The sequence below is a fragment of the Protopterus annectens genome, chromosome 7.part0 (assembly GCF_019279795.1).
Source record: "Protopterus annectens isolate FY-2018-M chromosome 7.part0, PAN1.0, whole genome shotgun sequence".
NCBI lineage: Eukaryota > Metazoa > Chordata > Ceratodontiformes > Protopteridae > Protopterus > Protopterus annectens.
Genome location: NC_056739.1, coordinates 928,567,752 through 928,584,823, shown reverse-complemented (window position 1 = coordinate 928,584,823; position 17,072 = coordinate 928,567,752). Strand labels below are relative to the sequence as shown.

The following is a 17,072-nucleotide window of genomic DNA, read 5'->3' as shown; positions in this document are numbered from 1 at the left end:
CCAAAGTACATATCAGGGTACAGGAAGCATTTTTTTTAAAAAGGTCATCAAAGGATTTGATAGCCTGTTTATTTTTAACATTACTTTTGCTTATGAACTGAGCAACAGATTCTTGAAATCATACCAAGCCAATAAACTTAAGGAGTCTAATCACATAATAAAGCTTTCTAAAGCAATCTAGTAGCTTGTGATGTACTCATATTAAAGCTTATGCAAATATGCATGGTGAAGATCGACTGCGGTCTTCAGTGGACATAACTACAACATCAGAATTTGTGTCTATCCTTTCCATTGACACAGTCTTCTTTCATACATTTTTGCTTTATAATACATTTACTGGTTGAAAGTATACCTTACTGCTAACATCAACCAATGTACAGCAGAGAACGGATATCTTGAAAAATGGATGCTACAAGCAGTGATGAAATAATACAAATTTTATTTTGGACCCCAGCACTAACAAACCAGGTTAGTGACAAAAATAAGAACAGCAATAAAGGTAGACGAAAAGATAAGCATCTATTAAATGCTCATTAAATAACTCTATACATGTGCAAGATAAATCCCTTATCAGTCCTAATTAACTGTTCTATCTTTGAACAATATGTACCCCATCTATGGAAAATATCCCACATCATTCCCCTACACAAAGGTGGCCCCTCTAAGGATCTAACTAACTACCATCCCACAGCAATACTCTCCCCTCTAGCCAAGATCTTAGAAAAATTAATTCACTCCCAACTCCTTGCCCACCTCCTTAATCACAATCTCCTCTCCCCCAGACAACATGGCTTTAGGCCAAAACATAGTACCAGTACTCCCCTGCTTTCATAAACATCATTCAAGATCTTATAAACAGAGGTCAAATGGTCTCCTCCATATTTCTTGACATGTCAAAAGACTTTGACACAGTCTCCCACCAAATCCTACTAAAACTATCATCCTATGGCCTCAACACAACAGCCTTGTCCTGGTTCCATAGTTATCTCTCTGTCAACAAGCCACCAAATGGGAGAACACCATGTCCCCCCTTCTACCCATCACTACTGGTGTACCCTAAGGATCCATACTTGGCCACCTTCTCTTTACAATTTTTACTAACAACCTCAGCTCTTCAACCCAACTAGCCCCCATAGTCCAACATGTTGACGCCTCTACATTAATCTGCACAGCCCCCAGGATCTACAAACAAAAATGCAAAAATCTTTCCTGGACATAGAAATCTACCTCACTAGCCATCAACTCATACTTAACCACAACAAAACCAAGTTAATTGTCTTCAATTACAATAAACCCAAAACATGTCTGACTCCACTTTCCATCCTTTCCACTAATGGAACCAAAATAGATCCTGCCAGCCAAGCCAAATTTCTAGGTGTCACAATCGATGATAACCTAAGGTTTGACACTCACATTTCCCTCACCATCAAAAAAGTCCCCTCCAAACTTGGCACCCTTTACATAATCAAACCTTACCTTACAGACAACGCCAGACTAGCCACTGCCCGCACACATCTACTCTCCACCCTCCTCTACGGCTCCCTAGTATTTACAAACATTCATAAATCTGACCTAAACAATCTAGAATCATACTACAACAAAATCACCAAGTTTGCTACAGGCCACCCTTACAGAACCCACCACTGCCCTGTACTCTCCCAATTTAAATGGCAAGAACTACCAAACCTTCTAACATTTAACCAACTGTCCATAGCCCACAATATAATTCACAAACCTAACAATTGCACGGCACTCACCAATCTAGTCCAACCAACAGCAATCCTAGAGCACTAAGATCCTCAAATAGACTACTGTTAAAGATTACCCAAGCCCATAACACACAAGGCACCGCCCTCTTTTCCCATAAAACTGCCAAACTGTGGAACACTCTTTCACAACCTATGGCTAAAAACCCCAGCATTCATGAGTTTAAAAGCTCCTTAAGGAACATCTAGCAAAACACTGGCCCTGCTCCTGCCAAACTCCTGGTTAAGCTACCTACTACTCCCTTACATTACCCTAAACGAGCTCATTCGCACAGCTACATCTATTAACTGCTGAAAGCCATCTTGTTTCTACTCTTGGTTTCAGTTATCAATGTATATTTATATACTGCTTTGTCTTTAACTGTTATGTAGACTGCATTTCTCTATCTTGCAATTACTCTATCACACTGTTCTCACTATTAACTCATGCAGCCAGTTTTTATCAGTGTCATTTTTTGTTAAATTTATTTGCTAATTATTGTTATAACTAATTTCTTTACTGACTTGCTTTGCACACTGCTGATTAATACATGTTCAATTTGATTGTTTAATACTGTCTATTTTATGCATGGAGATTTTCTCACCGGGCCGCGGCTGAAAATGGGCTTCATGCCCAGTCGGACATTACCTGGTAAACAAAATAAATAAATAAAATAAATAATAAGCTCCAGGTGTTGCTCATAATTACAAATGCCTTAATTTTAATCATTCAGCTAAAGGCTGTTTATTAAAAATATATATTTTCTTTACAAATGAAAAAACTGCACATGGACATCTTGAAAAGGTTTAGGCTAAAATACTTGAACTATGCAAACCAACAGGAATCAAAAATCAAAGATTTAACTAGTATGACATTTTTTTTATTATAGACGAAATTAGATTTTTAACAACATTTTTCGATACTTTGTTGCCATAAAGCTTCGTAAAAAGCAGTACTACTGCAAACAGTCACTTTCGTAGGGCACTTGAAGGAACACACATCTTATTCAAGACATCAGTCATTTTATACGCCAGGGAAGATAAATGTGTGGAAAGCAGTTAAATGCCTGCTGAAATGAATATTAGACTCCATTTATGTGCAACCATGGGTCTGGAACATGAAAACCATTAGTAAACACGTAAAGCTATTTACAAGAAAAATGATGCTTACAGCACCATATTTTGTAAATAAAATAAATGACATCAATTCCTATTTAATTATTTCAAAATGTTACATAAACTGCTATAGTTTTGGAGTCCACCTCACTCACCTGTTTTAATGTTAAGTACATGACATTTATGAAACAAGTACATATTTATTTTGTATATTTTTCACCATTAGGTCCCATAAAGGATAGATATGCCACTGTACGAAACATCATAACTACTTTTTTTCTGGAACAGGATAAACTCCTTGCTATAGATTGTATGAGTACTAGTCAACCATATATTAATTTATATGGGAATGTTTACTTATAAAATGTTTTTAAAAAATAATAAAAACAAGTTTTGTCAAGCTAGAACAACAAAAAGAGGTCTGTCTTTCCTTCACTTATGGAGAAAACACCAGCAATGCAAACCACTGCACTTAATTTTTTTTTTTTTTTTTTTTTGGGGGGGGGGGGGGATGCCCTTCATCTGGAAGAAAATAAATACTATCCCAATTCAAAAAAGAAAAGGAGGGAAAAGATAGACAAAAAACAGACTATCTATATATTACTGGGTATACGAGGTTATGAAAAGGGTTATAATAAAAAAGTGTGAATAATCTTCAAGACAATGACAATCCAGACTGGAGACAACTAGCTTTTAGCAATGCGGTATTATTACCAACTGTTGGGCTTTTCAGAAACTATATCCAGTGCAGCTGACATGGCAGTGCAGGTTAATGTGACTACATTGGACGTTCCCACTTTATTTGATAAGGGTCATCATGACATTCTGATTACTCTAATGCTTCACCTCAGCACAGACACTTCAATGGCTAGTTCCAGTTTTTTCTTTTCCTGGCTTACTCTACAAATAGCCACTAGCAGTAACATTAAACTGACTGGCTGCCCCAGTTCTGGTGGACTTTTGTGCATTTATTTACGGAGAACAGTTATACAGCTCAGTATTTTCCATTGCTGGACTGCATTTAGCAGTTATCCACAGTGACAAAGTGACTAAGGGGAGAAACGTCAATCAAGCCAATTGAATACTTGGGAGATTAGTAGCTTCACTGACCACACCACTACTGCGACTTATAGATTATCCACATGAATAAGGTTAGCATGTATTTCCTTTTTCTAACTCTCTTTGTAGGCAAAGTTTAAACTTGTTGCGGTTTCCTTGTTTGACTCACCCTCACTGGCCAGTATAGGCTAATATTATGATCTTACCCATTCTGTGGTCAGTCTGTTATTACTTGGCACTTTGAGACAATGTAACAACTGCCTCATGCTTACAGACAATCCACTACTTTTATCCATCAATGGCAATCTGTGAGAAATGCAAGTATTTATTCAAATTGTATCTACTACAGTCCTTATTTTGTAATTGGCACTCAGGATCTAGGTTGTTACACACACACACACACACACACACACACACACACACACACACACACACACACACTACTCCTGCATCCAGGTCACATAGTAAACCTGAAGCTTTAAGGTGCACAGAATTTGCACCCACCCATGGAAATGTTTTTGTCACAGATGGCTCCATAGTTAAGACACACAGACTTCATCCTGGACAAGATTAGACTGACAGTAAACTGTCTCTTTGGGACAAGATTCATCATGTAATCGAGGGATATGAAGTCCACTTATTCCAGTAAACATGAGTATGACCTGCGGTAGCTTATGTAGAGGCAAATGACCATAGGGCACTCTACCCAGAGGGCCACTCAAAAAGACATGACGGAGATTGTGGTGCATGTGTCTGAGGCCAGGAAGGCATTGGTCATCAGTAGTATCCTGCCCTTACCAAGACCGATACCACTGCTCAGATATACAGTCACTGGCTTTAACATTCAGCTGTGCAGTGTGCGTCATTCTAAAGAGATTGTGCAATGTGTCAGCAAAAAGGATGGTCTACAGGTTTTCCTTCTTTGTGAAGGATGGCCTGCATCTTTCTCGGCATGGATTTCACATACTGGTAAAGCTTTTTTTTTTTTTTTTTTTACCCTATGGTTCCTATTTTTACACAGAGTTTGTATCCTAGACATTCTACACAGCAAATTCCAATTTATATTATATTAAGGCAGCTCCAATCAATGCTGGGATTCTAAACAAAAAGATACCTGAACTTATGGCATTCCTAACACCAAAACAGCTCCCCATGTGAGTAATTACACAGACCTGCTTCCTCTGCACCAGAGTTCAGCCCCTACTCATGCCTTCAGACCCACGTGTAATGACGGGGGAGTACATATATTTTCAGAGCTCTCATTATCTCTTGCCATCTTGTAATCCATAACTAGAACGTCCAGGGATACATCTAAGTGCCACATGTCTGCCACCAACAGATCACTTCCCATGCATCCTGCTGACCACAATAATCACATTAATGCTTAAAACCTTACCCTTATCCATTCCAACACTGTTCTCCATGGAAACAATTTCACAGTCATCAACGGGTAAACCTCTCTCACCGATAACAAACATATGCAGTGCATTCTCTTAAGCTCTGATGATATCAGCTCTCTCAAACAGACTGTCAGTCTTCTTTCAAAGTCCCAGTATCGCGATACTGTCCTCACAAACATGGCTTCTTCCTGCACCCCCATCGCATCTCACTTGTTAAATATGACCACAAATGATGATCTTCTTTAAAAGCAGTAAAATACTTCCCACTTCAAGTACCACTGTCTTTATGGTTTCACAAACGCAAACTTGTTATGATTCATGGACAGTCTAAATAAATAAATAAAGAAAGAAAGCATCCATATACAGACCCTGTCATCAAATCTGCTCTCTACACCTCCAATTTCTACTTGCATTGCCAAGTTCATCCCTATGTGCTGCAAATGGAGTGGAAAATCTAAGAATAAACCTCTATAGCAGAATACTCGTATCAATAAATTGCTTAATAAAAGAAAGGAAATAATTTACAATATAAATATCCACCCTGCCATCTAAAAAAACACAAGGAAACAGGCTAGCAAAAATCTTAAACGTACCACTAGAAACCATAAAAACTGAATATGAATTCAGTGTACCCACTTCTACCAAAGGTAAAATACAGATCCTTCTTCAACTATAGCAGGAAACTAGGAAGCCACACACAACGATCGGAGCTTGGAAGCAGCTTTACTCTATGCATTTGTGACAACTCTAGGAATGCAGGTGCATCAGCAAAGCATGAAATGCCTGCATGCCTGCGCTACGAGCAGTGTTCTCCTGAATAAGCAGGTGCATCGTCAAAGCATGAAGACCCTGAATGCCCACACTGCAAGCAGTGTGCTATTCGGTAAGCAGGTGCATTGCCAAAGTATAAAGAATCTGCATGCCTGCACTACAAGCACTGTGTTGCTCAGTAAGCGGGCACATCACCAAAGCATGAAGAGCTTGAGTGCCTGCACTGCAAGCTGTGTGCTGCTTGGTGCATCACCAAAGCATGAAAAGCCGGAATGCCTGCACTGCAAGCAGGTGCATCGCTGCAATCAGTGTGCTGCTCAGGAAGCAGGTGCTTTGCCAAAGCATGAACAGCCTGAGTGCCTGCACTGCAAACAGTGCGCTGCTCATTAACCAGTAGCAGATCTCCTCTAAACAGCTTGCAAGCAGCTCAGAGGCTGCATGCAGAACAGTCCACAGGAGCTACAGACTGCACTGCTCCCTAACACCAGAAAATGAATGGGCTGGAGGGCTCTTGTCCCAGTGAAGGAATGAATGGTCCAAATGGCTGTAGGAAGAAGGAGAGACAGTGGATTGGATCCCTATGACCAAAAAGAATAAATGCCAATCCACTCCATTACTCCCCCATCTCTAAAGCTCTTCACCCAAAATTACTGCTGACTAAATTCTATATGCCCTATTCAGTGCTAAAAACACAACTTTTAACAGAGTCTGGGTTACACCCCCTCTTTAAATTTTTAATGTCAGCCCCTTCACAACTTATAGATTTGATGTTTGGAGACTTATTATTGTGATCCCACTTCCTAAGGGAGGACTTACCATTGCTTCAAGCAATTACAGACCCTTTAGTCTAATCAGTCATACATGTAAGGCTATGGAGTGGATCATATCAAAGCTCATTAATACAAATATATACAATCTTTTGACCCTTGAACAAAGCCAATTTAGCTTTGTCTAGAACACAGCCTGTCTTCTTAACCTTGTAAACATCTTCAAAAAGGTTACTGAAACTATGTAATATGGTCACTAAGTTCACACTGCCTCTCTTGACCTTGACATAGGCTTTGGCACAGTACCCCATATGAGTATTATGGATAAACTTCTTAGACTGAATGTAAATCCCTGTGTTTTGCTTTTGGTATCTAACTGGGTAGGTGACTGAACCCACGTAGTGAAACTTGCAGGAGCATGTTATGAATGTAAAAACATTACCAGTGGTGTCTTACAGGGATCAGAGTTGGATCCCCTCAGCTATTTTTTGATATCCACTATAATGTGCCAGGCTTGAGGTTATGTGTTTTATTAAGATTACATACTGGACATGGTAAGTTGACTGCCCACCTTCTGATACACAGTTACTTCAACAAGGGCTTGACTGAGCCAAACGATTACTTCATCAACACTTGAGTACTAACAGGGGTATTTCATTAAGTTCTAGGAAATGTAGTGCGATTCTTTTTAATACACAGTTCTCATACACACTATACTTTAAACCAACCATCCCTCCAAATAGATATCGTCACCTGTGACTGGGGCACATTTGTTGAAAGCTTGCTATCATTTGGTCTTCACAATGGTAGAGAAATCCTTTGACTGGCCTAACTAATTTCCAAAGGGATTTCTTCCAGAGCAACAAAAGTCTTAGCACTCCCTTGTAAGGTCCATCATTGAAAACAAAGTTCCTTTTGACATATACCATATTGCTTAATTAAGGACGTCTCAGAGATTCTTAAAAAAACACCACTGGTCTCAAGTCCCTTGGTTACTACTCAGAATCCACTCCCTGTACTCAGTGCTCCTAAATCGTTTGCAGTGAATTTTTGTTTACGTTTTTAGGCATGAAAAACCCTGTCTTATTTGACAGTCTGCTCTTCTGCAGAACCAAAAGTTTTCCAAACACCCATACCAGGGACCTAAAGAAAAAAAAAGCATTCTACCCCGGTGGAAACAGCTTCCTGTACACGGCACTCTAGCTGATTTCACAGCTAATTTAGGTAATCAGATGGGCAGCCATATACTCTCCCCTTGGTTATCCTCAAAGGGGTTGAAAGCTACTGAATTGCACAGTAATTTGAGGGACTTATTTGGCTGGGCATATAATAGTCCTAATATCTGCTTGCCTAATATTAGCCCAGGAATCAACAAAACTTCCAATCATAAGCTTTCAAAACTAAATAAAAATCTTCATGTGAAATAAACAGTAGGTCATGTAATTTGCAAAATTAAATACCCATTCAGCTGTACACTTGCACAGTGAAGCATGAAATAAAGGGGTCTTAACAGACAACTGGCATATAGAACAAATCACGCAATCAGCTTCTCTAGTGTAATTACTAACAGCAGATAAAGATTTGACTGAATTAGATTTTCTTTTGATTTCTAAATTCAAGCAACAGCAGTACACATTCACAGGAAGGAGTTCTACGGTAAAGCTACACAGTCCATTATACACATTTCAAAAGCAAACCAAAACCCGATTTTTAACAGCTTAGCTTTCTCTGTTTAGGAGTCCCAGAGTCTCTATTACCCTTTGGATTGAAATCCAAATATAAATTTTCCTGTTTCTACAGACAGCAAGTCATAAGAGAAGCTGTAGTCCAAATAAGGTAATGAATCCTATGGTCAGAAGCAACATTTCAAGGAACACAGAATCAGGCACTATACCCTCTGGTGCCACAGTAAACACCAGGCCTCTGAATGTAGAAATAGCGCAACTCAGCACTCACTGGCAAACGCACAGGAACATGATCTGATGTGCTAGCAGGACAGCATTCTTGTAAACCAAGCTTAGAATCACAAAAGGAAAAAACTCAACACTTACAGGCTGTCCACAACCATATACCAATTGCCGCTTGCTATTCTCCACAGCCTAATAGGGTTACCATCTTCCCCCTCTTAAAAATAAATGACATTTCAAATGTCCTGAGATTTTATTACAAAAAATATTTTCTTTAATAGTTGTGTAGCACGCATATTTTATATATGAAACTCCTAAATATTATATGAAACAGCATAAAAAACTCAAATACTAGAAAAATAAAGTTTTTATTTTGGGGAAAAAATTAAGTTCTGTACTTTGCACTATCTATGGATATGGCCTGTCCTGCAAAATCCCACATTTCCACAAAAAATGTTCCTCTTTGGACATCTGAAAACATGACATACCTACTGCATACACACATTCCACTATGTCAGCAAATTAATTACTCTAACAAAGGACATGTACATTTGAAGGACACAACCACCCAGAAACTAGTTGTTCACTGTATCAAGATCTCATCTTGTAGTAGTTATCACTGCATCACGCTAAGAGAATTATGTTCTCTTTCTTCACTAGTCACTCTTCATAACTTCTTAGCTTGAATTCTCAAAGCATTCCCTGTTACTGGCCCTAAGATCTGTAATACTTATTTCTTCAATTAGGGTTTCACCTATCTTAAGGAAATCAACAGTAAAACTTAAAGCTTTACTTCAAGATGAAGCAAAATGTAAACACACTAGGTTAAAATCACTTAACATTGTCTAAGTAAGGTGGAAGTTATGTCAATTGTCAGGTCTGGCGTGTCTACATGCTAAGTAATTAAAGAAAAATAAATAAGTAATTATTTCCTAATATGTAAAGTCCAAGAATGTCCTAAAGGTGAGGGAAGCTGCCACGGTGTGGTTTTGCATTACAGTCGATATTTTGGTGTTTCCAATACAGTTTTATGGAGACACTGACTAGTACCAAGCTGAAAACAGAATTTATACTGTAGCAATAGTTTAACCATCACCTCCAAATATCAGTCTGTGTTAAGCAATGTCATTTTCCTTTGTCGTTTGTTAGTGGACATCTCTTAAAAAGCATTTTAAATTACATTCTTAGGAGAGAAGCTTATTTAGTGTTTTTGATCTGCTTCAGTACTTCAGTTCGAAGACACATTTTCAAAGCAAGATGTGACCAGTAACACACACACAAAAAAACTGCTTGCAGTCCTGTACCTAAGGTCCATACCTCTCAGCCTCTTAGGGCATAAAATCTGGGCAAAGCCTAAAATAATGGGGGAACAAAGATTCCAAAATATTGGCAGATTTTAAATATAGATCTTATAAACTTGTAAAGCTGCTAGAAAGACAGAAGTTGTGTTAGCATACATTTTCTGAATAATATGAAGTCTGAAACTCAAATGTATGTCATTATTTAGCAAATTTAATCTTCAGTGATTTGCCAGAAAACCACACATTTTATGAGGAACAGGCCAAAAATATGAGGAAAAATCTAGACGTTCTGTGAAAATCTGGAGAGTTGAGAGGTACGCCTAGGTCTAAAATGTTATAGTGATCCTGCTGTGAGAATCAGTGGTTTACCTAATAACTTTAATTTTCTTAAAAGTCTAAGATATAGCAACCCCCCCCCAACGTGTCATGGGTAATGTGGCAAATTACACAGTGAAACGGGTGTATGGAGAGAGAGCTTTAGGCAGATATTAGCACATGTCCTTCTTAAATGGCTTTCTTTGTATGTGGCACTCAAGGGAATGAAGAAAACTCACAACAACGTTGACTTTTGGGTAGAGCTGCCCCTTAACGTGGTTACATCAAGCTAAAATGGCAGCAATTTCAAGACTTGAGCCATTGAATAAAATGCACATAGAACAGAGCAGGATGAGAAGGATCTGTGAGTGCTGGAATTCAAAAAGAAGAAAAAAAATAAACAGATAAAACTGGTCATAACTATGCCCTGTAACACTGCGTGTCGAAATCACATGTGTTTGTGCATGAAACAAGTGCATTATGATGACTGAGACCAAAGTACACTACCCCCAAGGAGCAGGAGGGCGGAAAACAGAGGAGATGGTGACCACAAGTAACATCCTCAAAACTGTTCAGCAATATTCAAAGTACTTGTTACTTGGTACAAAACTCAATTATGATCAAGGGCAGTCCAGCAACTGACAGGAAAAACTGATTTCTCAACTGCTTCATTCTGTTAGCACAGGAAAATAAGTGTGTCCCATACAGTATTTACAGTTGTAGAGTGCAGCAAAATGTACTGGAAGAAGGGGATCTGAGAACAAATTAAGAAAAAAAAAAAAAAAAAAAAAAAAAAAAAGGACCATCACAATGTTAAGGTGAAACAGCATCTTCCCCTCTTCAGGTACTGAACTTAGCAAAGCCAGCTATTGTGTGTGTCAGTTATTATACCCTTGTGTTGTTTACATTGAAACTGCATGTAAATTCACATCATATGTCGTTTCCATAAACGTTGAACCATAGGAGTTCAATGTAATGCAAGGACCAGTTGCATCAGACAGGCCCATTTCACCAGAGTTATGATTACAATCACAAAGCAAAGTAGGTACGGGGAAGGGTAATTCCAACCATCTGTAGTACAGTCTTTAAAAAAACTTCTCCCCAGTCAGACAAAGTACTGCAATACAAAGAAGATATCTGAATTCACAGCATGCGTCCTAGGAACGTACACAGCCTGAGTGGTCAATGGATCAATACAGCAATGGATAAGTTCAGTCCCCTTGATGGGATGGAGAAGGATCATTATTCTGAATGTCAAGCATGTTTCTTTTTCAAGTTTCTTTCCCCCCCTTTCTCTTGTCTCTGCAGTGCAGAAATACAGACATGTCAGAAAAGAACCGTGCCTCACAAAGTAACCATATATTTATAAACCTAACCACTGTTAGTTTTCTGAAGTTGATCAGTACTGGCCATTGCCTTTACATTTTGGGCTTATACAAACACATACATGTATAATGCCAACAGGGGGGCAATATATAAGTGTCTATCTGTTTTGCTAGCTTTCCATAGATGGTCTCAGTCTCCAACCTCTGTCCCTATAATCCCCTTCCCCCGCTTCAGTTATTCTATTCACTTTTCAAAAGTCTATGTCATTTACAATGTACCAATCATGTTTACAATGTTATCCTACCCCATTTTTAAACTAAGCATATGTCAAAATAACCACAAAAAGGACAGCAAGCATTTTAAGATTATACACATCAAAGGAAAATTCTACTTACTTGACATACACACTTAATTTCCAGTGCTGTATTACAAAAAGGATGGTGCATATGTCTATGTATCATTAATGTGCAGTTTCAATGTCCTTGCCTTCAGCAGTAATTCACTGATACAGTAGACAAGCAGATACTAGTTACGCATAAACTGTGATTTTCTGACTAGTAAGAGCATATGGCAATTTAGTGGATAACGTATCACTTGAATATACATGCTCCTGCCTGGAGTGAAACATGTTTTCTACTCATTATAAACAGCTACTGATTAACTACAATGCCGAGCATATCACAGAGATATGCCCATGATGCCTGCAGCATCCCAGGCCCACTACAAAACCTAAATACAAACAAAACCTAATGGCCATCAGTTAGGTCAAGCTATTGCTTCTTGCAGGTTTATCCATTCACAAAAATTATGTCTAGCAAAGATGCCTCTGTTGGATTTTGGTATTGCGCTAAAAATGTCACGCACTTTCATTATCCTTGCACCATTCTCTATATTAATACTCAAAACAACCAATCATCAAAGATTACATTTACAAAACAGGAAGTAAATTCGACATATTAATTGAATACTAGCCTGCAGGTTTTAAAGCAATGTTGGTAAGTCTGATAATTCTACGATAATTAAAACATATTCCTATAATTTTGCAGTAGAAATATTACTTTTGAACATCTGTGAGCTTCTCTGTAGCATATATAAAATGTGACCATATCTCCTAAATGAAAGGCAGAATTCAGAAGCACACTACATTGTGCCAATTTGTTTTCCTAGCAGAAGTGTTCGGTGCATTATGATGGAATGATTCAAAGACCACTAACACTACCATGCCAATAAAGTTCTGGCCTTCAGCTGTAGTGCAACAGAGACCATCCTTGAAAAAGCTGCATCCAAATGTGGCAGTCAAGGGGTATGACTAATGCAAATTAGCTGTGGGGCTTCCCTAGTGGGTTTCAACAGTGATGGTATAGGATGGTAGAGATTTTCAAAACAAAAACTCTACTGTGCTGTTTAGGAGCAAATTGATAAAAAATGTACACTGTATCACACTTGCTGATAACGAAACCAGCGGAGTGGTTAGCGCTGCAGTAGGTTGGTACTGTGAAGTCGTAAGTGGGTGTGTGTGCATGCACGGGTCATATTTGGAGCTGGGTGTGCATGAGGTACGCATGCATGTAGATGCCTGAGCGCCAGTGCTGAGTGGGCTGGTACGGGTAGCAGTATGGTGGTTACTTCTAGTTTGTAATATGGCAATGTTGGACTCGGACACATGCTAATGAGCTACTAAAGAGTTACTGCTAAATGGAGCTCTTCCATGTCTCTGAGCCTCAGTTTATCACCATACCATTATTAAGGCTTTTCAGCAAAGCTCTAATAACACTATGACGATACTGTCTCTGAATCCTAGGGGACATCTTAAATAGTGCAAAAAAAAAAACAAAACTTTAAAATATGTTTTATATATATATATATATATATATATATATATATATATATATATATATATATATATATATATACACACACACTCCACAACAAAACAGCAATTTAAAATAAAGAGTTTGCTACTGATGATAGTGTCACATACAATTCCAATAAATTTCCATGAGATACAACTAAATCCTGAATACTGCAGATTATGTTAAATCACAGCAGCAGTAAAAATATTGATTTTTTACTAAAAAGTAAGAAAACTAAATGTGAAACTCCACCTTCTATCAGTCTTGACATATGAAGCCAGCAACTAATACAGCCTTTTGTCTGCAGAAAGTGAGCATATTATTTTGATGATAGTTTAGTAATGCCACTTTCCCTACTGTGAGTTAACAGAGCAATATACTAAACACAAAAGTACACCCCCTCAAAAAAAAAATAGTTTTGTAAACCATACAAATTTTAAGGAATCAGTTGCAAGGATACCTGAAAATATACACCTTTTTTTAATAATCTTTTTATGCACTTCAGAACAAAGTGTAAAGATGAGCTTGTCACTCTTGAATGCAGTTTACAATTCTAAATAAAAATCCTGACAAATAGAAAAAAAAAATGAAACATTGCGTGTGGCTAACTAAATCCACAGCAAGTAACTCTGTCTACAGGAGGCATGTTTACTTTATGGTTTCAGTATTTGTTAAATGAGCATGATTTCCTAGGCATAATTACTGGCTTTCAGTTATATGGCTTTGATTTTTTTTAAACAATTCATTCAGAATGGCACTGTTTGCAACAGAAAGCTGTGAGAATCGAACCTTTGCAAGGTCTGAGTCAATGCTTCGCTGTCATTTTCTCACCTGTTGCTTTGGTTTTATCTTTTGGATGAGCTTGAATGATGTCTTCTGTGCAGACTTTGAAAATGACAAAGACCTTTTTATACAAAAAAACAAGGATCCTTCAATCTTTCAATTCACCCTGTGTTAATATCACACATCTACTACGTTTCCAGCTCTGACTCAACTTTTTCTAATCACAAGGAAGCCCTTGCATACAGCATATACATGCCTGAATATAATTTTTCTCTATTGCCCCCATTATCAAACATTCCTGTTCATTTCATATGTAGCACCACAATATGAGGCTATGCACACTGGAGGGCATGTGAAGTTATTGCCATCTAGCCTATATGTTGCTGACTATCTGCCCTGTGGATGTGGGCTTACTGGCTTTACTGCATCAGAAGGAATGTATGCAGTTACTCAATGAGTACCTGGGTAATGTGGGCTTGCTAGACTGAATATGGTGTGTATGTGTGGGGGTATTTCAGATAACCAGCTGTATATCAGGATGAACGTGAGATCCCTAGCTGTCTATCTGGGGGAATGTGGGATTGCTGACTGTACAGCAAGGGGAGCATGATACTGTTGGTTGTATGCTTAAGCAGGTAATATTGTTCCCCATAAACCTGACTGTATACCTGCGAGATTTGCGACAGTTGTTTCTGTATCTGTAATGAAGTGAATGTGGAATCACTGGCTGTGGACTTCCAGAATGTAGGAGTGCCAGATGTTAACTGCTTTATGTCTGCCAAAGTGGAATTACTGGTTGCATACATAGTTTTGTGGGATTGTTGTCTTTGTTTTAAGGATGCAAACTTACTGGCAATGTATACAGAGATGTGTAGAGGCTTGCTGCTTCTATAGCAGCATCTCATGTCTGTGTGAGTAACACTATGGAAGCATGTCTTCTGCTACTTTGACTGGAGGTTCAGTGCTGATCTTCCTGCATCATGTTAGTTTATGTGCCTGACCTCTGCCTAGGGAATGCACTGTTCTAGTCTTGTGCCTAGGAATCCAGTTCGGTAACTCAGTGGCTGGAAACTCAGCTTGCACAAGAGGTAAGAAACTGAGCTTTTGCAACCGTTCCAGGAATTCCTCAAAGACAGCTTTAAGTGTGGTTTCAGAATCCATGGAAGAAGGAAGTGTTACAGTGATGACAATACCATATGTCCACATGGCAGTGTTTGTCCTCTGGATGTGATACCAAATGGAATGGTATTCCATTACCATCGCAGGAAAGGAGCTTCTGTGCTCTGGAGGTTGAACTAGCTGCTTTGGTGCTTAAGGCCCATCCCTACAATGGAAATCTAGGTGTGCTGTTGCTGTTGTCAGAGAGTTGGCAATCATCGTGCTGCTGTAATTACATCCAGTGAAAACGACACCTGTTCTGCTGCTATCATAGCAGTTTGAGGGACAAATTGCTGCAAGCAAGAAAAGACAGCCTCTGCAAAGATCACGGGAAAACAGTAATGTTCAACGAAATGGAATGGGTTGCCCTTACCTTGAAAAGTTGTGGAACATGGGCCGCTCTACAAATGATGTTGTATTGCACTCCCACTAAAGTAACTTTTAACTGGTAAATTGGCAAGAATAATAACAGTAATTGAAATAAACGTTTTTAGAGTACACACTAGACTTGCAAAATATAGAGAATTAATCACTAGGGAAACAAGAGTTCCAAATAGAGGTACGAGTTACTCAACCATAAAAAAAATAGGTAGGTTGCAATGCCATATTCAGTCTGCACTGAATTTTAGAGTCAAGTGAGATTTATTCTCAGCATAAGAAATACTTTTTTTCTGTTTTTTTTTTTTTTTTAGCTAGAAGGTTTATAGCTTATGCACAGGAAGGAACACTGCAGCCAAAATGACCTGTTAAAGCACTTCTGCCCTTTAACTCATCATTAACATTATGACTTCTCTGACTGTGACATTACTTCATTTTACATTTACGAACAGCAGTCGGATCACTGCCAGGTTATTCATCTGCTGTGACATAGACTGACAAAATAATTCTGTACGGTGCCAAAGCAAGATATAGTAAACAATCATTAAAATACAAATCATTAGACATATCTGCAGTACATTCATATCGTAATAACAGCTTTCTGATAATCAGAAGTAAACACAGGCTTGAAAAAAGTAATAAATGATTATATCTAAAATTCTGTTAGTTTCTTCACTTTTGTTCTACATGCTTGAGATCTTTAGCCCCAATTGCATTTACAGATGTAAAAAATATAAAACTGAACATACAGAGTATGTCAGCTGCAGCATAAGACGTTTTTAAACACATTTATTTATTTATTTATTTAGAAAAACAACTCGGGGTCTGAGTAAATTGGGTACCAACTGCCACTACACTGGATGTAGAAAAAAAACTCAGGTTTGACGTCTTGCTTACTATGTGGTAATTTACTTAAACGTTTCACTCTCAGATTGACTTTTAGTTTTTGTTTTGTTGTGTGTCTGTGTGTGCGCAATTGCAAAGTCAGTTATGCTGCTGAATTATCTAATAATTGATCAGGACTTTGAACAGATAGAGCCACAGCTTGAAGAAAGCAGAAAAACAAGAAATGTAGTTGTTTCTGTGGAATGGCATCTGCATGTCCATGTGAAAGGAGCTCACTATTCTAGTTTGGGTAATTCCAGTCAACCCAGCACAGCAAATTACTGGAGATGTACTCACTCAGGAGGATA

The 17,072-nt window shown here is 38.3% G+C and overlaps 1 protein-coding gene across 1 annotated transcript in view; it reads right to left on the bottom strand.

Moving 5' to 3' along the window:
* PTPRG (protein tyrosine phosphatase receptor type G) overlaps nucleotides 1-17,072 on the bottom strand; it is a 3,415,981-nt gene that overhangs the window by 669,187 nt on the left and 2,729,722 nt on the right. The window lies entirely within an intron of this gene.